The sequence below is a fragment of the Brassica napus genome, chromosome C3, assembly GCF_020379485.1.
Source record: "Brassica napus cultivar Da-Ae chromosome C3, Da-Ae, whole genome shotgun sequence".
NCBI classification, from domain to species: domain Eukaryota; kingdom Viridiplantae; phylum Streptophyta; class Magnoliopsida; order Brassicales; family Brassicaceae; genus Brassica; species Brassica napus.
Genome location: NC_063446.1, coordinates 63,525,859 through 63,549,660, shown reverse-complemented (window position 1 = coordinate 63,549,660; position 23,802 = coordinate 63,525,859). Strand labels below are relative to the sequence as shown.

Here is a 23,802-nt window from a genome sequence, read left to right as displayed (position 1 = left end):
GTCTCCAACACGAACCTCAGTTAGTTTTAAAAAAGCAGGCTTTTCTCCATTACATGTAAACCGAAAGAACGGTAGATGGTTTTTCTTATCTAAATTAAAAACAGTAAATTTATAACACATTGTCCAAGATAGATTTCATGAACAGACAACATCTGATTTTTATTTTATTTTTTAGCATTTAACTTTGTCATTTTATCATGGAAACTTCGAAAACTTTATTTTGATTTCTTATCCCAAAAGTAATAAAACAGAGTAAATCGCATGAGATATCCTACAAAATTTAGCAATCAAATATAAAACTTTCTTTTGCTTTCATCTCACACACATTATTTTGGTGATTGCGACGTTCTTCTCTATAAGTTAATCTCTTACAGTAGATTGTTCAGCCATCTAATCACGCCAAGACCTTCTACAACGCAAGTAGATCACTTATTACAAACCATAAAAGTATAATTAAATTGAAGGGCTAGATATTTTTTGTGTGTGCAATCTTTCCAAAAGGGAATAGAAAAAAAAACGTGGAAGTAGAAAATTTTAAAAGCTTGTAAATATTCTTGAATAATTTTTAGTATTTTCTATAGATGGCAAAAATAGAAACAGCATTCTGTAGAAAACCCTAGAAACAAAAGATAAGGTCATGAGAGAAAGAAAACACATGAACTTGTCAGTGATATGTTCTTGAAACTTGTATTTTACGCAAATCCCAAATCTGCTAGTTCAGAACTAGAGGGCAAACGTGGGATGGGTCGCTCGATAGGGCCAAACGGATTGAAAGGTCTTCCGATAGGATCAAAGGGCTTGCGGGGGTTCATGTAAGCAGATCCTTAAATAGTATTAACAATTTGATCTTCTTGATTGTTGTTTCCTTGAGGACCATTCCATATCTCGCACTGCTTGAAGTTCTTAGTAAATGCCTCGAATCCTCCATCAGTCTAATAAAAAAAAAACAAGTAAAATTGGTTTTGCATGGTGCGTAAGGTATACAAAAACAAACAACTACAATGTTTTTTTAAACCTAAAGTGACATTATGTTATTAAGAGAGAAAGATGATATATTAATTACCTGCTGAGGCGGAAAAGTGGAAGATAAACTTTGAATTTGTTCACCACAAGGGATAGATTGGTAAACATGGTTAGACTCTGTAGTAGCTTGTGCTTTGCTCAGCTCTTCGTTGGCTTCTCTTGCTAATATTATCGGGTTCGTATAGGTTAAAGCAGCTGAGTAGTATTTTCTGCAAAAAACAATTGTACATAAAAAAAACAGAGCGGGAAGCATCAATTATGATGAAATTGATACGTACTAACAAACAGACATACCTTATGTTGAAAACAACGCAACTGTAAAAGTCATCAGAAAGCGAAATCTGAAATCCTTTATCATTCATTCCCTCTGTAGTATTCAACCGAAAGAGAAAGATTAGGTTTATAGAAATTTGTAAATTCTATTCTACTTGAATATTCAAGGAAACTTGTAAAGCAAGAAAATAACAAAAAAAAAAGGAAAATTCACAAACGAGGTAAACTAGGGACCATGTAGGTTTTGAATAGAATCCATACCGTTTTGAAGACCTTGTGTTGATGAATCGTTGGATTTCAGATGATCGACTGGATTTTGAGGTTTCGGAGGAGGTAAAGATGATGATGATGATGATGATGATGATGATGATGACGACGACGACGACGACTGTGTCAAGTGCGAACTCTCAGTCTCCGTTGTCATTCGGACGAGAGAAAACTTTGGAAAGAAATTAAGAGAGTTTCTTAGTTTGATTATTTAGGGTTTTTGCTCAATATCCTCTACTTCTCTTGTTTGCTATATTGTCAATATTGCTAAAGTTTTCGTTCTAAGCTGGTATTTATTTTTATAGTAAAAATAGACCAAACCTTGTTCTTGTTGGTTCAGGAAAAAAAAAAAGCAGTCAACCCGACGTTGGGCCTTGGATAAGCATCATCGAAAGGATTTTATATGATTATGTTTGTCCATATATTCGTTTGTCGGGATTCTCGTCTAACCACACTCTTTTCCTTAACTGTATAGCCTAAGATGACAACATTGTTGTTGGTTTATACGATATGAATACTCACATCAATCGTTGGAAAACTATAAAATAATAAAAGATGATAAATGTAAATACTCTATTATCTAAATAAAATGTAAATAATCTATTATCTAAATTGAAAATCCAAAATATACAAAAATTTAAACAATATGATAAATGTTAAGCCATTACATGGATGTTGTTCCTACAAATTAATTAATATTGTAGGCATTTATTTAAATTTTTGATTTTATTCTCACGCACATTATTTTAGTAACTGCAACTTTGTTCTCTAAGTTAATCTCTAACAGTAGATTGTTCAGCCTACTAATCACGCCCAGCCTTCTACAGCGCAAGTAGATCACTTATTACAAACCATAAAAGTATAATTTAAATTGAAGGGCTTGATTTTTTTTTTGTGCGCAACCATTCCAAAAGGGAATAGAAAAAAAAAACGTGGAAGTAGAAATTTTTAAAAGCTTGTAAATATTCTTGAATAATTTTTGGTATTTAATTTTCTATAGATGGCAAAAATAGAAACAACATTCTGTAGAAAACCCTAGAAACAAAAGATAAGGTCATGAGAGAAAGAAAACACATGAACTTCTCAGTGATATGTTCTTGAAACTTGTATTTTACGCGAATCCCAAATATGCTAGTTCAGAACTAGAGGGCAAACGTGGGATGGGTCGCTCGATAGGGCCAAACGGATTGATAGGTCTTCCGATAGGATCAAAGGGCTTGCGGGGGATCATGTAAGCAGATCCTTCAATAGTATTAACAATTTGATCTTCTTGATTGTTGTTTCCTTGAGGACCATTCCATATCTCGCACTGCTTGAAGTTCTTAGTAAATGCCTCGAATCCTCCATCAGTCTAATAAAAAAAAGACAAGTAAAGTTGGTTTTGCGTGGTGCGTAAGGTATACAGAAACAAACAACTACGATATTTTTTTAAACGTAAAGTGACATTATGTTATTAAGAGAGAAAGATGATATATTACCTGTCGAGGTGGAAAAGCGGAAGATAAACTTTGAGTACCAAACACCAGCTCGGAGGCAACGTCTTTTTGAATGTGTTCACCACAAGGAATAGATTGGTAAACATGGCTAGACTCTGCAGTAGCTTGTGCTTTTCTGAGCTCTTCGTTGGCTTCTCTTGCTAAATTGTCGGGCTCGTGTGGGTTAAAGCAGCTAAGTAGTATATTCTGCAAAAATCAATGGTCTATATAAAAATAGAGACCGAGAAAGTATCAATTATGATGAAACTGATACGTATTAACAAACAGGCATACCTTCAGTTGAGTTATGTTGAAAACAATGCAACTGTAAAAGTCATCAGAAGGCAGAATCTGCAATCCTTGATTATTCATTCCATCTGTACGTAACATTCAACCAAAAAAAGATTAGGTTTATAGAAATTTATATTTCTATTTTACTTGAAAATTTAAGGAAGCTTGTAAAGCAAGAAAATAATAAAAAAAGGAAAAATCACAAGCAGGGTAAACTATGGATCATGGAGGTTTTGAATAGAATCCATACCGTGTTGAAGACCTTGTGTTGATGAATCATTGCATCTCAGATGATCGACTGGATTTTGAGGTTGCGGAGGTAAAGATGATGATGACTGTGTCAAGTGCGAACTCTCTGTCTCCGTTGTCATTCCGATGAGAGAAAACTTTGGAAAGAAAGAGAGTTTCTTAGTTTGATTATTTAGGGTTCTTGCTCTATCTTCTTTTGTTTGCTATATATATTATTTGATAAGTAAATTTGTTTAATTGTCATATTCTCTATGATTTTAGGATAAGTTATTAGTTTAATTAATTTTATTATTTAAGATTTTATTTTAATATAGATTGACTGATTTAATTATATAGTATTATTATTATTATTAATATTATTATTTATCAAATTACTTACCATGTGTTTTTTATCTTATAGACAAAATAAACAGAAAATATCCCATAGTTTTAAGTTATTTACTAGAAAAATAGATTTAAAAAGGGATGTTTGGAAAAAAAAAAACTCTATTTATGTTTTCGGATTTGAAAAATACATTGATTTAATGTTTTTTGAAAATACACTTGTCCAATATGTAAAAAGACATTTTGATCAAGTCTAAGTTAAATATTTATACTATAATAATTTAACTTTTAAAACTGAAAATTATTGATATTAACATATATTGATGATTTAATTTAAAATAGATAATTGGTTACATCTCTTAATATATTTCAATGTTTGTCTTTTTATGAAAATTATAAAGTTTAGATAAATAAAAATTACTTAACATAGTTACCACTTTCTCAAACATATAATATAAGATTTTGCATGTTGAAACTCATCATCTCACCAAACTTATAACTATGGAATTTTTCTCTTTCCATTGCATGACTATAAAGGATTAGAAACACTAATCTGAGTGGATGGATGTTACAGATAAATAGAGTCTAGTGTACGTGCAGTAGCAGATAGGATGAAAATAATGATTGGTAAAACAGCCACGTGTCTGTGCGATTGGAAGAAGAAGTTTGTTAGGGGATAAAAGACGATCGTCTTCTTCATTCATCAAGAAAAATATTGACAGTGTTAGATCATCTTCTTCCTCTAGATTCTGTGTACGTTTTTTCCATTGAAATTGCTTGGAGATTTGTTTTAGAATCTTTCTTCAGTAACAGATTCTTTATATTTGAGCTACGTTTCATTGTTTTCTGAACGGTGAAACAATTATCGTAGAGGTGAACTCGTTTATCTCTATCAGTGGTATCAGAGCCATTCGTGTCCTCGGATCAGTGGCAGGCTGTTTGAACCGAGTTTGGTCAGAAACAAGTGAGAGAGACGAAACTTGTCAGTGAGTTAATTTCGAAAGGTGTTTTATTAGATCGAAAACATGTTTGTCGGTTACAAGTAAGGAAACGAACGGTGAAACAACCGGTGCTCAAGGAGCTCGCCAGGAAAGTACAAGTCGGCAAGAATATAAAGCAAGTAAAATCCTAATTCTAGCCATCAGGTGTGTAGATGTTCGGATCCCCTTCTTGATGTCTCCTCGTATCCTTATATAGCCGTTCGTCCCCTCTCCTTACCCATTTGAATTTTGTTCCTACAAATATTCTCTTCATTTGTTTCATCTTGGACCTATATGGCATATTTTTCGTCTATTTAATTCATAAAAGTTCCATATGCTAGTAGAGTGAAATCGAATTCCATACAAAGGTATTACTCCCTAATCATGAGTATTATATTCACTTTAGAGGTAAAGGATGTCAACTTTCAAGTCATCTTTGTTAGATTTTAAAAAATTCCACCACTAACTTTTTGTTCTTTTTTAAGAAAGCTGACTATTTAGAAAATGTGAAAACAAAAAAAAAGTTTAACCGCCTTTGTCATTATTCTTTTGCAAAGCAAACTTTGTGCACTAAAATTTGTCTCGGTTAAGTGGAGGGGCCTCAATATGGCGTGCATGGCTATGTCACAGTAGTATTTAGCGACCGATGTGTTAAAATAAGCTAACCCAATAGCTACAACTAGGGCAGGGCATTAAAACCGAACCCGATCACCCGAACCAAACCCGGTCCGATAAAACCGGTTCGGGTCGGGTTCGGATCTTGAGAAATACCCGAATGGTCACATATTTTTGGTATAATGGGTTACGGGTCGGGTCGGGTAAAAAGCACCAACCCGATCGAGTAAATGGATACCCGAGCATGGAGAGATATATGTCTAGGTTTCCATTTTTCCCCTTTTCGATTTCTCTTGATCCAGTTACGATTCGATCTTTTTTCCTCAATATTGAGATTTCCCTAAATCATGATCCTCTTTCCTAAACATATCCTCTCCGATTTCTCTTCGAATCGGTTCCGTGATTCGCAAACCCTTGTATCTCCTTTCTTATATAACTTGTGCTCTTCACCGAGGTACAAAGCACCAAAACTCCTCTCCTCCTCCTTCGACGATTGCATTAAGAGGTGAGATACTCTTCCTCTTTTTCTCTGCAATCGAGTAATGGCTAGATGTTCTGGGGTTTATGGGTCATTCGGATTTGTCGGGTTTATGGGTTTCCTATTCAGCTAGTTGTTTTCATGAACAGAACAATGTCTTATGTTCTTAATTCATAGAGTTCTGTTCTGTTGTTAGATGATGTTCGTCATAAGTTGTTTCATTTTCTTATAAAAAGTGACGTTTTATTTATCTTGATTGATCTTTAAAGATGATTGTTTTTTTAACTTTTGTTCATGTCTATGCGATGATGTTGATGTTCTGTTTTTTCATGTTCTAAAATGTGTTAAATCTTTAGTTGTCTTGTCTGTTTTGTTTTGTTTAATCTAACTATTGTTTGTCATTTCTTAGCAAATGGCTTCATCAACATTCAAGAACACAAACAGTGGAGCTGACAAGCAAGATGGGGTTGAATACGAGAACTTTGAAACACCAGATAGGTGTGGAAAGAGGAAGGAGACATGTACACCTTGCGAAGAAAGTCCTGAGGCAAAAAAGGTGAAAAAAGTTGTTGTGCCAAGATCAGATGTCTGGAATCATTACACCAGGACAAAGCAGAGCCGTGACAGGTGCATTTGCCACTACTGCCAGAAGGTGTTTTCATGTGCAACAAAATCAGGAACTTCCAATCTCCAGAAGCACCTGCTCATCTGCAAAGAGTACCAGGCGCACGTAATCAGCAAAGGAAAGAGTCAAACTTCCATCGATGATGAAGGGAGTTTGAAGCCATCAAAGGTACCTGAGAAAGTTGTCAGAGAAGCTACGAATGAGCTATTGGTGTTAGCTGAGTTGCCTCTGTCTTTCGTAGACAGTACAGGATGGAAGTATTTCTGCAATAAGGTAAAGTGCTGAATTGTACATTATTTCTCTGATTTATGAAACTAATGTCAATTTTTTTTCCGTGAAGGTGAACCTTTACAAACCTCATTCAAGGCGAACTGCCACTAGAGACATTGTGGAGATGTTTCTGAAGAAGAAAGAGGCATTGAAGAATTATTTGCAGACTAACAAACAAAGAGTTTCTCTCACTACTGACATTTGGGTTTCTCAAGTGACAGGTAAGGTTTTTTCTTTTCTGAACACTGAAAACAATCTCATTTTTTATTTATACTAATAGCATTGTTTTAAAAAAAAAATTGCAGGTGCAAGTTACATGGTTGTAACTGCACATTTTGTTGACCCGACTTGGCAGCTGAAGAAGATCATCCTTGGTTTCAAACTGGTCATGGATCATAAAGGTCAGACGATTTCCACAGTTCTTTTAGAATGCTTAGCTGACTGGGGAATTGAGAAACTGTTTTGCATTACGGTAGACAATGCCACTGCTAACACCTCTGCTCTTAGGCGTTTTCATAGTCAGTTTAGGTCAGTCTCGCCCGATGCTTTGGTCTTAGATAGTAACTTTCTTCATATGAGGTGTTGTGCACACATTATCAACTTGATAGCTAGGGAGGGTCTAGGTGATTTAGGCGACAATGTGTTGGCAATCCGCAATGCAGTCCAGTATGTCTGGTCTTCTACCAATAGGTTAAACGCCTTTGACCAGAGGGTTACTACTGGTAAGATGACACGAGGAAGTCTCCCGATGGATGTTAAGACTAGGTGGAATTCAACCTTTCTCATGTTATCAAGAGCCTTGCAGTTCAGAGTGGCGTTTGATGGGATGGAAGCAGAGGATAGACTGTACAATGACTACTTTTTAGAAGTAGAAAATGGTGTAAAGAGGTGTGGACCGCCTGGTCTTAGTGACTGGAATGCTGTGGAGAAACTAAGGAGGTTCCTGGTCATCTTTTATAATAGCACTTTAGTTGTCTCAGCTTCCTCAAAGGTGAACTCCTACAAATGCTATGGTGAGATTGTGACAATTGAGAGGAATCTCAATGCATTGGCTTGCAACTTTGACTTGGATTTGAAGTTGAAAGCTGAAGACATGTTGCAGAAGTTCTTGAAGTATTGGGATGGCATGAAGAATGTGAACCGGATGTTGATTCTTGCAGCAGTACTCGATCCCAGGAAGAAGATGACTTACCCAAGCTTCTGTTTTGAGACACTGTATGGAAAAGACAGTACAGAAGCCAAAGAAATGAGTGACTCTGTGCTTGAACTCCTTACAAGGATGTTCAACGAGTATTCTAGCCGGTTCAAAGGGGCTAATAGTGAATCATCTCAGGCGAAGCAGACTGAGACTGTAGCTGTTCAGGAGAGTGAAGATCATTTGGACAGGCTCAAGTTGGTTGTTGAAGACTTTGGGTATTTGAGAATGGACTCCGAGTACAAGAATCTTGTTGCTGATTCAGGAAATGAGCCAAGGGATGAGCTGGAGATGTACTTAAAGGAACCAGTTGAGAATCAAAAGCTTATGATGGGATTCGAGTTTGACATACTTGGTTGGTGGAAGGTTCACAAAATGAAGTTTCATGTGCTAGCAGAGATGGCGAGGGATTTATTTGCGATGCAGGTTTCATTACTTTTGTTCTTCCGTTGCTAGTGAATTTTTTTTTTTTTTAGAGTGCTTAGCTGACTTGAGGATTTACTTGTGATGCAGGTTTCATCAGTGGCTTCGGAAAGTGCTTTTAGCACAAGTGGCAGAATCTTGGAACCATATAGGAGCTGTTTAACCCATTACTTGATCGAGGTTCTGATGTGCAGTGAGCAGTGGCTGAAAGCTGATATTAAGTTCTCTGAGAAAGTCCAAACAAATGAGCAGATTTTAGCTGAAATTGAGCAGCTAGACAAGCTTGAGAAAGGTATGTATTGTTTATCTTAGTTTCTCTTAACATTTCATTTGATTGTTGGTGTACTTACCCAAGCTTTTGTTTGTCGCTTCAGAGTTTGGGACTGTGAGGATTGAAGACTGAAGATTGCTTTGGAATTTGGAAGTTTTTTTGTTTCTGTTTTGGTGTTGGCTTTGCTTTTTATTTCAACTTTGATCTCATTAGAGATGTACTCTGTTTCGAGTGTTGCTTTTAAGGTTCATTATGAACAAGTTTGCTTTCTTTTGAAGTTTAATAAAGGTTCTTTTATGTTTTATTTTCACCATTGCAACTGTTCTGTTGATTATTTGTTCTAGTCTTCGTCCTCATTTGGAGATAGTTGTGTAAATAACTTGTGTTGCTTAAAGATGAAACACTTATAGACTCTTCGTCACCATTACTTGTGTTTGTGTAATGCATGCTTTGATTGATTTTTTTGAAGTGTGTTTTAGTTTATGTCTATAAGTGTTTCATGAAACAAGATAACAGGTTCATTTTTCGGATAGGGATAGGTACTTTGGGTAGTATTAGTAGTTTGGACAACCGAAATCCGGTTTAGAACCGAACCCGAAAAGTAAATGGGTTTAACCGGGTTTAGGATGTGCTACAGAATCCGACCCGAACCCGACAGAACCCGAACCGAGACCGAACCGAACTTTTATAATACCCGATTGGGGCTGATTTTTGTAAACCCGAAAAACCGAAACCCGATTAGAACCGACCCGAACCCGAATGGTCACCCGATTGCCCACGCCTAGCTACAACTATCTATAAATGAGCTTAAGTATTAATTAGAGATTGAGAACGTGAGACCTAAACTAAGTTATGACATTAAACATAATGAGGACAGAGAGCAAAATCTGTTTTCAAATTCTATGAAAAAAAATATTTATCTATCTACAGATAAGACCTTGATTGTCTATATGTATATAAGTTCCTAACACATATAAGGTTTTATCTACTTATCATGAATTAGCTATTAATCCATGGAAATACTAATTTCCTATATTTTATTGAACAAAACTTGGGTTCACCTCCTGTGGTGAACTCTTAAATTCACCTCGACTCTCGACACCAATTAAAGTGTCATGTAGGATTAGTTAAAAAGGAAATAAAATTAAAAAAAAAACAAGGAAAATATGTGAAAAAAATATAAAAGACGTTGTTGTCAAAGAAGAAAACGTGATCTCTATTGCCTCTGCCTCTTTCTTCTTCATCCTCACAGAGAAGATATGAAGCTTTATTTGTCAAGTTTAAGTCTCCAATTCTGTGCTTTCAAATTTAATTTCGACTTTATCTTCTCGAAATCCAATCAAATTATGTTCTCTTATGAGATAGATAAACAATAATCTGCATCAATTTCTAAACCCTAAATCATAAACCCAAATCGTAAACTTTAAACTTTATTTAAATGTATTAGGTTTGGGTTTAGAGTTTACAATTGAGTTTGGGTTTAGAGTTTACAATTGAGTTTGGGTCTAGGGTTTACAGTTTGGGTTTGGGTTTGGGTTGAGGGTTTACAGTTTGAGTTTAGGGTATAGGATTTGGATTTAGGGTATAGAATTGTATTTGAAAACACATAATAAGAGACTCAAAGCTTCACAAATGAAGCTTCATATCTTTTATGTGGGGATGAAGAAGAAGAAGCCGACGTATTTTATTTTTCAACTGTTTTTCTTTTTTTCTATTTTTTTTTTACTTAATCCTACGTGGCATTTTAATTGGTTTAGAAGGTTGAGGTGAATTAGATAATTCACCACAGGAGGTGAACCCAAATCTTGTCCTATTTTATTGGCACTAGAAGTTCCTAATGAACAATTAAATTAACACATAAACGGTGTTCATAAAGGAATTTACTATCATACTTATATCTCTTGGTTGGCTTAATTAGACCCTCTACTCAATAACTAGACTCAAGCGCGCATTTTCATCTATATCCGATAATCCAACACTTGACAAATCATGCATGATCAGAAAGTTAGTCTTAATTGTAAACATTATGTACAAATCATTAAATCACACCAACATACATCACAAACATGAAAATTATTAAGAAGCGTATTAAATCCAAAAAATGTAGTAGATGGCTAATCAATGACAAATCGAATAGGACATCAAGGTTTTATTTGATTAATTTGGGGGGGGGGGGGTTTACCCTACCCCCTCACGTCAATCCCACGAGCCTCCTGACCCTGCTTCACATTAATTGTTATTTGAACAAAAAAAATAGTTGAGCAAAAGTGGTAAAATAAAATTCTGAAACAAATAATTTGATTCAATTCATCATGATGGCAGATTTGATTTGAAAAGATAGACTAACTAAAATAAAAAGATAGTTAAAAAATAAGCAAAACGCCTCGATCGTGTTAGTTAAATCGATTTTATCCACATCACTTCTAAATTTCTAATTTACGATTCATTCTTATATTTAAAAAAAAAAAGCCCAGTGATTTAGGCCCAATGAAAGATCCAGTTGAAAATCACAGTGTCTAATGTCTATAGTCGGAAGGTCTAAGATGTCAGTTATCACAACCTAACGGGTGAAACCATTTACCGATCATCGGATTTGCGTTGTTGACATGCTTGGCCAGGCAGGGAAGCTAAGAGAAGCTCATGAGTTCATCAAAGGGATCGGAGAATCACAAAAAGCAGGTTTATGGGGGTACTTTGCTAAGTGCTTGTAAGTTGTAACTATCATGGAGACACAAAGTTGAAGAAAGAAGTTGCATAAGTTTTGTTTGAAACGAAACCGCCAATGCATCTTACTACATCTCATTGTCAACTACATATGTTGGTTTAAGAGGTTTGGAAGGAGCTCCCTGGTTGGTATTATTGACATTAGTGGGTTTAAAGTTCTTGTGAGAAAGAGTAGTCCAGAAAATATAAACACTAACTAAGATTTAAAAAAAAATATAGTCGAGCAAAAGTGGTAAAATAAAATTCTGAAACAAATAATTTTATTCAATTCATCATGATGGCAGATTTGATTTGAAAAGATAAAGACTAATTAAAATAAAAAGATAGTTAAAAAATAAGCAAAAGATAGTTAAAAAATAAGCAAAACGCCTCGATCGTGTTAGTTAAATCGTTATCCACATCACTTCTAAATTTCTCATTTACGATTCATTCTTATATTTTAAAAAAAAAGCCCAGTGAATTAGGCCCAATGAAAGATCCAGTTGAAAATCACAGTGTATAATGTCTATAGTCAGAAGGTCTAAGATGTCAGTTATTACAACCTAACGGGTGAAACCATTTACCGATCATCGGGTTTGCGTTGTTGACATGCTTGGCCAGGCAGGGAAGCTAAGAGAAGCTCATGAGTTCATCAGAGGGATCGGAAAATCACAGAAAGCAGGTGTATGGGGGTACTTTGCTAAGTGCTTGTAACTATCATGGAGACAAAAGGTTGAAGAAAGAAGTTGCATAAGTTTTGTTTGAAACGAAACCGCCAATGCATCTTACTACATCTCATTGTCAACTACATATGTTGGTTTAAGAGGTTTGGAAGGAGCTCCCTAGTTGGTATTATTGACATTAGTGTTGGATAGTGTTTTTTGAAATTTTAACTATACGAGTGAATACTTTAGGCTGTGGTGACTGGTGAGAAGCAGTAATAACAATAGGCAGTACCTTCCTTGCAAAATCCAAAATATCATTACAACAGTAAATAAACAACTCAGAAAGTACAAAAGCCCATAAAGGTTAAGAAAATTTAGGAACTACTATTACTCAGTTAATGAAAAACCTGAGAAGCAAAACTGATGAACAAACAATCAAAAGCTTGAGAAGAGAAACAGGCAAGGAACACAGAGCATCCCGAACTCATAGATCAACTTCCTCAGAGCAAAAGACCTTCATGGAATTCAGACAATGTTTTTATCCAGACCATGCCTCTTATGTTCTGTGAATCGATCAACGAGACAAAAAACAAACATTTCAGAAATTGGCTCTCCATAAAATGCTGTGTGATAAGACAAAGATTGGATTTTAGAGATTAAGAACCTCATGATAGACGTCTTAATCATCCAAGTAATAGTACAAGCCAGCAGACTTTTGCTCCCTGTCTTTAGTCGACTCTAATTTGTTGATCCTTGGTCTGAAATTGGTGGGATCTCTTCTGAATGTGATGTTCAGATGCTGCAGACATAAATGTAAAATCATTAGCACCAAACATCCTTTTTTCTTGCCCCCACAGTGCAGCTAAGAGATGAATATGAGACTTACAGATAGAAACAGATTCATTCCACTGAGCAGTGATTGAGGACAGTTTGCAATACAGTCAATGGATGGCTGTCCTTCATAGACAATGACTCGGTCTGCGAGATATGTTGCCATTATAAAGTCATGCTCGACTATAAATGCAGTTTTCTTTGCGTGGAGAATGAACCGCTTAATGACTTTAGAAGCCACAATACGTTGCTCTGAATCCAGATACGCACTCGGCTCATCGATCAGGTAGATATCCGCAGGCTGCAGAAATTCAATTCCAAGTTTGTGTATGCATGAGATCACTGAGACCAAGACAAAACTGCTATGTTAACAAAATGCTGACCTTTCCGAGGCACAGAGCTAATGCAACCCTTTGCAACTCTCCTCCAGAGAGATTGACAACTTCTTGATCCATCAACTGCTCAATCTGAAGTGGTTTCATCACGTCCGACACGAATTGAGGATGCATGTATGAATCTCGAATCTTTTGGTGTAGCAAGTGTCTAACTGAATTCTGAAACTTGGGGCTGATCTTTTGTGGCTTGTAAGAAACATTGAATTCTGGTATCTCTATGTCTGACTCTTCTGTCTCGTCAGGTTTCAACAAACCCGCCTGCATAAATTACCAAGTTTAGGAGTCCAGCACTTACAGAAACTTAACCAAGACAGGATATAACGAAGCAAGAGAATACCAGCATTCGGATAAATGTTGTCTTCCCTGTACCATTCTCCCCAAGCATTACAATAATCTGAGAGTCGGTGAATTCACCTTCCGTCACTTTCAACCTGAAGGATCCTTGAGTTTTGGTCATCGTAGGGTATTTGTACCTAGCGTACGACTGTATTTCTTCAGCACTTTCTTGTGGAGTCTCAGCAACCTTCGAACAAATGAAGAACTCATTAAGGAAACAATGTTCGTTACCACTAAGAACAATCAAAAAAGTTTACCTTGAAGGTCAGCGATTCATCTCTAAAACGTAAATTTTCAGTGGGGACAAACCCAGCCAAGAAAATGTTGATTCCTTCTCTGACAGAGAAAGGGAGAGTCACGACACCATAGGCTCCTGGTTTCCCATACAGACAGCAAATAAAATCCGACAAGTAGTCAAGAACACTGAGATCATGCTCCACCACAATGACGTAGCTGAGGAGAAAAGGAAAACATTGTCAGCATCTTATTCTAAAACAATCAGGAGATGAAAATATCAAACCTGTTAGGCCTCAGGAGAGAACGAACAACTTGAGCAGCTTTAAGTCTTTGCTTAACATCAAGGTAACTAGACGGCTCATCAAACATGTAAATCTCAGCGTTTTGTATGGCAACAACAGCGATGGCAAACCTCTGCAGCTCACCACCAGACAAATTCTCAACAGCACGATCAATGACCTGGTTCAGCTCCAGATCAGCACAGAGCTCTGCCTTCTTGTTTCTCTCGTCCTTCTGGTCAAGGACCTCTCCAACATTGCCTCGAACAGCTTTTGGGATGTGGTCCACATACTGAGGCTTTATAATGGCCTATCATGAACACCCAGTGTGTCATTAAATGAACACTCTCTGGAAACAAATTATAAGGTCAATTTGCATTATACCTTTAGATTATCTTCTAGAATACGGGTGAAGTAGTTTTGAAGTTCTGACCCACGGAAGTGAGTCAAGATTTCTTGCCAGTCTGGAGGATTCTGCAAAAGAAGAAGAAAAAATATAATTAAAAAAAAAAATCAACAAGTCAAGAGATATGCAATCTTCAGATAAAGCTCAGGAAAGACTATTACAGTGAAACGGCCCAAATTTGGTTTGAGCTTCCCTGCCAAAATTTTCAGAGCGGTTGATTTTCCAATACCATTGGTGCCAACAAACCCAAGGACTTGCCCTGGCCTTGGAACTGGCAGCCTGGAAATAAAGACAGAGATTACATTGTCATAACACTAGCAGAGGAATCAATTTTCTAAAAGGAAACTGGAGTAGATAAGCAAACCTGTGCAACTTGAAAGTGTTGGCCCCATAGCGATGGGTCGTATCTTTCTCCAAGTCTCTGGGAAGATTGATAATCTGAATAGCTTCAAAAGGGCATTTCTGCAAAGACAACAGAAAGTGTTTAGTTTCCCAGCTTTGGTTATTTGTACGGAAGATGTATATTATTTGGTATGCAGAGATACCTTGACTCAAATACCGCAACCAATGCACAACTCCTCAGAGATAAAAGCAAGCTTGGAACCAACAGTCACCTCAATACAAAGTTTTCCTGTAATGTACATTTGGTTAAATGTATAAGAGTGGCACTGACATATTAAGAGTCATATAACAAAAACAGCAAGTCAGTAAAAGGCTTCACTAAACGAGGCATATGCAGTGATTAATGACAACCAACCAATCACAGAACAGTAACAATTCAGTATCGGAGTAAGAGAAAGAGGCACCTGTCTTGACGACGGGACAGCTCTTCTTGCACTCTTGGCGACATTTCTTAGGCTTGCAACGGTCCGAACTCACAATTGCAATACGTGTCAATCGATCTGCCATCTCTCAAAAATATCTACATAACAGATAAACTCCATAGTTTAACTGCCTGACAAAGATTCAACATATTTCTACACAATCGGAATAATGGTTTTAATGGGACGATTTGCGAAAACTATTACTGTGGCATCAAAATGAAGACTAATCGCTTAAGAACAAGCACCAAATGAATCTACAACTATAGACAAGCACCAACAATGATTTGGTTACTCACTAAGACACTCCAAATTATTTATTACCCAAAGTGTCAAACTACATTCCAAATTCACCTAATCAGCTACAAAGGGACAAATCTGATTTACAGCTATCGAAAATCATTTGAACATGGAATGAAACTATCCCACGACGAGAAAACGGAGGATAATTCGAGATAAGAACCTGAGATGATTGAGAGATTTCGAATGAGCTTCGAGGAACCAGTGGAGAGCACACGCACCTGAGAGTTACGCTTTGCCCAATTGACAAAGAAAGGCCAAGTAAGGGTTTCAGAATTAATCCCCACAGGTTTGACCCGATTCGCTTTACACTGGGCTTGGGTTGGTGCGACCAGCCTCGCAATAATACTCCCTGCCTGCCTGTTTCTAAATACGTGTCGCACTTTGTGAATGAAATATAATTAATTTTTTTTTAATTACACGTATTTGATAAGTAACATTTGAGATAAATAAAATTATTTATAAAATCAATGCACTTTGCAATTAATTTTAACTGAAAAGTAAATAAATTTTGCATTAAAATTCTAAAATGACACTTTTTATTTAACAATAAAAAAATGCTAGAAAGATACTTAATATGAAACAGAGCGATTACTATTTATCTATCTAAATTTTATACTATTTAATATTTTGTGATTATTTTTATTTTTCTACTTATATATTGTAATTAATCAGTTTCTTCGGTTTGATCGATTTATATACTAAAACCATATGTACTGCAGTTTCTTAGAATTAATATACATTTGGTTTATTCGATATTTACCAAATCTAAACCATTTTCTCTATTTCAGTTTAGATCGGTTTTAATTGATTTGGTCTCACTGGATTGGACACTCCTGTGATAATTAGTAGATTATTTTAGAAAATCTTAAAAATAAAATCATTTTAAATTTTATTATTTCTAAATTCTATTTTAAATATTATACTATATATGTTTAATGTATGTTATAATTTATAAATGTTTAGGTCTCTTTAAAAAAGGTTAAATCAAGAATACAAAATATGTGTGGTCACTACAAGAAAACACGCCGAATTCCGACGGAGATTCCGACGGACATCAATGTCGTCGGACGTTTGTGACGGATTACCGACCAATTTCCGACGAAAACCAAAAATTTGAAGTTGTCGGAATTCCGTCGGCCATTTCCGACGGAATTCCGACGAAACATGGGTCGTCGGAATATACCGACGAACTTCCGACGACATTCCGATTAACAGTACAGTCGTCGGTATTCCGTCGGAATTTTCCGACGAATTTCCGACGAACCATATGACCGTTGCCGACAAATATATATGACCGTTGTATAGCCGTTTGAGATTGGAAAATACCGACGGAATTCCGACGGATCTCTTTACATCCGTCGGAATTTCGTCGGAGGGTCGTAAGCAATTTCCTATAAATACAGCCCCTCCTCATTCAACTCATTCACACTTCATTCTCTCTTCATTCTCTTTAGTCATAACAATTCCGTGAAAATCATGTCTTCAGAAGTTTATTATCGTTCGTGGATGGATAAACCTCATTTGGATCCGAACACCAATTTGCTTCCGGAAGAATACGTTCAAGGGATTGGAGAATTCATGAGGCTTGTTCAACAGCAACCGGATGCAAAAAGTGGTATGTTAAGATGTCTCTGCTCTACTTGCAATAATAATAAAGTTATAAAAGAATTTGATGTTTGGACTCATTTGTATATGAAAGGGTTTTCACGTAATTATAAAGTTTGGTACCTTCATGGGGAAACTGGTTATGAATATGGTAGTACTAGCGAACCTCAGCCTGTTAGTGAACTTCAGCCTGATATTAGGTTAGAAGAATCTAGAACGGATATAGATTATGGTGTAGGTACTGAGCAGATGGTACATGATCATTATAGAGGGGAAGAACCAAATCCCGAATCTAGGAGATTTTTTGACATGTTGGATGCAGGAAAACAACCTTTGTATCAAAATTGTAGAGATGGTCATTCAGTCTTATCATCTGCAACTAGATTAATGGGTATTAAGACAGACTATAATTTGGCTGAAGAATGTATGGATGCGATTACTGATTTTGTCAAAGGTATTCTACCTGAGGATAACCTTGCACCGGGTTCATACTACGAGGTTCAGAAACTTGTTGCCGGTCTTCAACTACCGTACGAAGTGATAGATGTATGTATTGACAACTGCATGATCTACTGGAGAGCGGATGAGACACGGAATGTATGCAAATTTTGTGGGAAACCTCGTTATCAGGAGACGAGGGGAAGAGTTCCGATCCCATTCAAAAGAATGTGGTATTTGCCTTTGACGGAAAGATTGAAGAGGTTGTATCAGTGTGAGCGCACAGCAAAAGCAATGAGATGGCATGCAGAGCATTCCACAAATGGTGAGATTAGACATCCTTCAGATGCGAAGGCTTGGAAACATTTCCAGTCAACATATCCAGAATTTGCGGAAGAGAGAAGAAATGTTTATCTTGGATTATCTACTGATGGTTTCAGCCCATTTGGAAAGCATGGAAGACAGTATTCTCTATGGCCAGTTATTGTGACACCGTACAACTTACGGCCGAGCTTGTGCATGCGACGAGAGTTTTTGTTTCTCTCAATTCTCGTCCCCGGGCCAGATCATCCTAAAAGATCACTAGATGTGTTTCTTCAACCACTGATATATGAGTTGCAACAACTATGGGCGCATGGTTTTGAGACATACGATGTTTCGTGCAAAGAAAACTTTCAGATGCGGGCAGTACTTATGTGGACAATAAGTGACTTTCCAGCATATGGTATGTTATCTGGATGGACAACACATGGGAGGCTATCATGTCCATATTGTCAAGATGACACAGATGCTTTCCAACTAAAGAACGGAAGGAAAACGTGTTGGTTTGACTGTCACAGACGATTTCTACCACCTGATCATCCATACCGCAGGAGTAAGACTTCGTTTACGAAGAACAAGCAGGTGTTTGATGGTCCACCTGAGGAAGTTAGTGGGAAAGATTTGTTGAAGCAGTTTAGGTATTTTGATGCAGAAAGGACGCCAGATGTAGGTGGACATGAAAACATTCGAGTCAGTGCGGTTGGAGAGCTACATAACTGGCACAAAAAGAGTATTTTCTGGGATCTGCCATATTGGGAGAGTCATCTATTGCGGCATAATTTAGATGTCATGCATATTGAGAAAAACTTCTTCGACAATCTGATGAACACAGTCCTTAACATCCAAGGTAAAACGAAGGATAATTTGAAGTCAAGGTTGGATGTAGTCGATATATGTGATCGTTCTGAACTTCACGTTGATGAGAACGGTACGGCCCATTTTCCCATTTATCGGCTGGATGGTGCTAGAAAAGAAGAGTTATTTGATTGGATTACAGATAAAGTGAAATTTTCTGACGGATATGCATCAAATTTGGGGAACTGCGTTGATAGAAGCGAAGGAAAGTTTACTGGCTTGAAGAGTCATGATTGTCATATGCAGCGCCTCCTTCCGTTTGCTTTTTCAGCATTATTGCTACGTAATGTTCATGAAGCAATTGCAGATATCTTATATTTTTACAATTTAATTTATTTTTATATTTAACAATTATGCTTATAAAAGCTTAATACTTACGAAAATTATGTCTTTTATCTATGTAGGGATTAGTGTTTTCTTCCGCGACTTATGCAGCAGAGTAGTGACTGATGAGGGTATTAATAATTTGGAGACAAACGCACCAGTCAGCATGTGCAACCTTGAGAAGATATTTCCTCCATCATTCTTTGATGTAATGGAACATCTTGCTATTCATCTCGCAAGAGAATTGGAACTTGGTGGTCCTGTGCAGTACAGATGGATGTATATTTTTGAGCGTTATATGCATCATCTGAAGAAGATGGTCAAAAATCAAAGCAGGGTGGAAGGATCTATAGTGGCACAGGTGATCAATGAAGAAACTGCAATCTTTGCTGAAAATTATTTTCCACCAGAAGTGCATACAAAACACCGAAGACCTGCTCGGCATGATGATAGAGGGGAGAGAGCAACATATCATGTTACTGTCCCAAGCATGTTCAAGGAAATAGGACGACTTAGTGGAAAATTCACGAAGCGGAGACTTACGGACACTGAGCACGCTCATTTGCAAACATATTTGCTCACCAACTGTGAAGATGTTCTACAATATGAGAGGTAAAAATATTTATTCATTTATTGTTAGATTAATATTCAATAAATTTATTTCATATTGATAATATTTTTGTATATAGTGTATATATGGCGGAGTTGCGTATGACTCACAGGCATGCAACAGAAGATGAGCTTCGACAACTTAGAGATAACGGATTTGCTGCGTGGCTTCGTAGTTATGTGAGTCATATATCATATTACCCTATGCAAATGATTAGTTTAAATTTAATATAAACTAATTAACTTTTCAATCATATATGTTTTTAATTTATAGGTGAATGATGGTTTGGCCAGAGGTCTTGTGTTCGATGATTGGATACGCGAATTTGTGCAGGAACCAAACTATGTGGTCAAATCATATCCTAAATTTTGTACGCGAGGATATGCATTCACAAGGAAAGGTCATTCTAAGACAACATATGATGCTGGTGTTTCATCTTCTTCCGGTGACGATGTCTACTACGGCAACATAAAAGAAATATTGGAAATCCAATTTCCTGGAATGGTTGGATTGCGTTGTGTAGTATTCTATTGTGATTGGTATGACACCACCCCAGATAGAGGAGTGAAGATTGATGCGTTTGGTGTTACATCAGTTCATTCGCGGCGGAAACTTCAATATTATGATCCCTTCATTCTTGGTTCGCAAGCTGATCAGGTATGTCAATCTATTCATAATTTTTTACCAATATAATTAATTAATGTTATATATTTTACTAATACTTGTATAATTGATATGTATAGGTGTGCTACATCAGTTACCCTCGGGTGACGTACAGAGACGATCCATGGGTTACTGTAACGCAAATCAACCCAAGAGGACGAGTGGATGGAACTTCTGATGATGATGAACCATTGCAACCAGAGTCTACCAGCAACGCCCAGGCAGTTGAAGATTTGGAAAATGTTCAACTTGTTGAGAATTTGACTGTGTTTGGACATGATGCTGTTGTACATTCGGAGCCGGAAGCCGAGGTTGGGGAGTTTGATGAAGACTCAGAAGATTCTGATTAGTTTTTTTTTTATTGGTCCGACGGAAATCCCTCCCAATATACCGACGACATAGCGACGACCAAGGGTTTCGTTGAAGTTTGTAAAGGTTGTCGGTAATTCGTCGGTATATACCGACGAATTACCGACGACATGTGTTTCTAAAAAATTTCAATCATAAAAATCTATAAATTTAGATGCCAAAACTATGAAAATAACACATAATAAGTGTTTAGTATAGTATTAGATCGCAACCGTTCAAATATAACAACTCATTAAAATATTTATGTATGCATATCATTGTTTTCATAACATCTCATCTTAACACTCATATACTTATACAATCATATTCATATAATCTTACATTACAAAAAATGTTGTTGTGTAAAATCGTGTTATAAAAACATTTTTATTGTTAAATCTTTATGCAAATACTATATATCTTATCAAAGATATGGATTTTGCATTTAGAAACTTGTAATCAACACCCTAAACACTAAGTCGTCGGAATATACTGACGGACACATTCTGTCGGAAATCCAATTTGCCCGGGAGAACCAAACCGCGTGAAAATTTTCGCGGATCGCCATTTGGTATATTTTAATTATACCGACGGAATACTGACGAACACGTGTCCGTCGGAATCTTCAGATATAATAACCCTTCTTCTTCCTTCTTCGTTATTTCCACCTCTCTCAAACATCCTCTCTCCGGCGATTTCTCTTTCTCTCCGGCGATTCCGGCCTTTCTCCACCTCCCTTCACCGGCGAATCCTCTTCTCACCCTCATATCTCTTCCCCAAACCCCAAATCATGTAAGAATCATCCCAAACCTTGTTTTATATCAATTGTTTAGGGTTTTGGAAGTTAGATCTCGGATTTTAGGTTGTTTGATTGAAAATTTTAGGATTGAATGGATAGTTTAGGATATATAAGTTAGGATTGTTGTTTGGATTGTTGTTTTAGTTTTTTTTTGAATTATTTTTTTTTTGTTAAAATTCAAAACGTTTTACTATTTTTAAAACGTTTTTTGATTTTTAAAAACGTTTTTCAAGTTTCCAGTAATGAAATATATATAATAAAACGTTTTTAAATTTTTAAAAAATATTTAACAACATTTTTCTATATTTATAAATTTTTTATAATTTTGTATACATATATATATATATATATAAATCATGTATGATAAAAATTTTAAAAATTTTTATAATTTTTTATAAGTTTCCACTAATAAATTATGTATAATAAAACGTTTTTTAAAAAATTTTAAAATATTTAACAACATTTTTCTACATTAATAAATTTTTTATAATTGTGTATACATATATATATATATATGTATAAATCATGTATAATAAAAAAATTTAAAATTTTTATTATTTTTTATAAGTTTCTAGTAATAAACTATGTATAATAAAAGGTTTAATAGTTTTTCTTAAAACGTTTATAAAACCTTTTGTAAATATATAAATGAAAACATTAAAAATAGAAATGATTTGAAAAGATTTTTGATGTATTAATTTTTTTTTATGGTCGAGGATGAACCCCGCCCCGCAGCCCGTCTTCGACGTAGTTCGGTGAGCAGTTCCCATGCATCGGGGTCGTCTCATGAACATAACTCGGTTCCCGCATATATTCCCGCTCCAGCTCCCGCTGCCCCTCACGCTGCTGCTCAACAGGATCCGGGGGTCATGCCAGTTGAACTATTGGTTCAACAACCAGGTCGAGAGCATCTCCCGGTTCTCCAACCCAACCCGCGACGAGGACATAACACTTGGTTAGTATTTTTTTCATTTGTACCATTATGTTTTTTTCCATTAATTAACTTGCTAACTTGTATTTTTTTAAAGGTTCACCAAGTCAAAAAATGGCATTAGCAGGAGCATCAACCAGATGATGTACTCCATGTTCCGTTTTGGATATTCAAAGTGGAGTGTGATCCCTTCCGACGAACGACAGTTGTGGTTTCGTCAGTTTGCGGTATAGTAACTCTTCATTTTTTTAAAGTTTTTACATTTTTTTTAATATATTTACTTATTAAATTATGTTTGTTTTGTAGCAAGAGTTCAACTGGCACTCCGATCTCACGGAAACAGTCCGTAAGAAATTCAACGAAAAGGCCATGGACTCTTATATGAAGCGATAAACGCGTGGAAGACAGTTTGGCAGAAGAACAAGAGGCCACGGTTCATCAACGGGACGGTGTGGGAGCAGTTGATAGCTCATTGGGAGAAGGAAAAAACTGCAGAGACGTCTTCTAGGAACTCCAAGAACCGGAAGAGCGATCGTGGCGGGAAAGGTATGTATGTGCACAACCTCGGCGCTTGCTCTATGTCTACTAAGAAGGATGAACTTGTAAATTTTTTATTATTATTTATCTTTATATTTTTTAAATAATATTTTATATATTCCTTGGCTAATAATGACGGTTTTTTTAGATCGAAGCAAATGACGGGAATCCCGTTGATCGTCTCCAACTCATTAAGGTGGCTCACACTAACAAGACGACGGGTCAAATTCAGGACCCCGTGATCAAAGGTGTCGTTGATTTGGTGGAAGCTGAAATAGTATCTCAATCTCAGCCTCTCTCTGATGACGGCGATTCTACGGGATCTTCAACCAACTTGTCTCTATTGCAAATAAATGAGATGGTTGAAAAGGTAATTTGTTTTATTAATATATTTTTTTATAATGTCGATTATTAACTTGTCCCTATTTACTAACTTTAAATATTTTTGTAGGCGGTTCCTAAAAGGAAAGGAGGCCGTTTAGTTGGGTTGGCCCGCCATGCTTCTTCGTATCCGGCATCTTCTTCGCAAGCTCCGTATGCCGATCCCATGATTCTCGAGGAGCTACATGACAAAGATGAACGGATTAGGGCGTTGGAGGAGCAGAACACCACTATCCTTTCTGAGAATGCCACTATC

General features: G+C 36.4%; 1 long non-coding RNA gene and 1 pseudogene across 1 annotated transcript; both read right to left on the bottom strand.

Annotated features, from left to right (window-relative positions):
- Positions 1–79: 79 nt before the first annotated feature.
- LOC125583838 lies at positions 80–5,275 on the bottom strand. The gene is made up of 6 exons (XR_007320885.1): positions 3,580–5,275; positions 3,333–3,415; positions 3,042–3,245; positions 1,558–2,914; positions 1,064–1,390; positions 80–932 (listed from the first exon to the last, which is right to left on the bottom strand). It is a non-coding gene; the product is annotated as an uncharacterized LOC125583838 (long non-coding RNA).
- Positions 5,276–12,400: 7,125 nt separating this feature from the next.
- Positions 12,401–16,131, bottom strand: LOC106422156 (annotated as a pseudogene).
- Between the last annotated feature and the right edge of the window lie 7,671 nt (positions 16,132–23,802).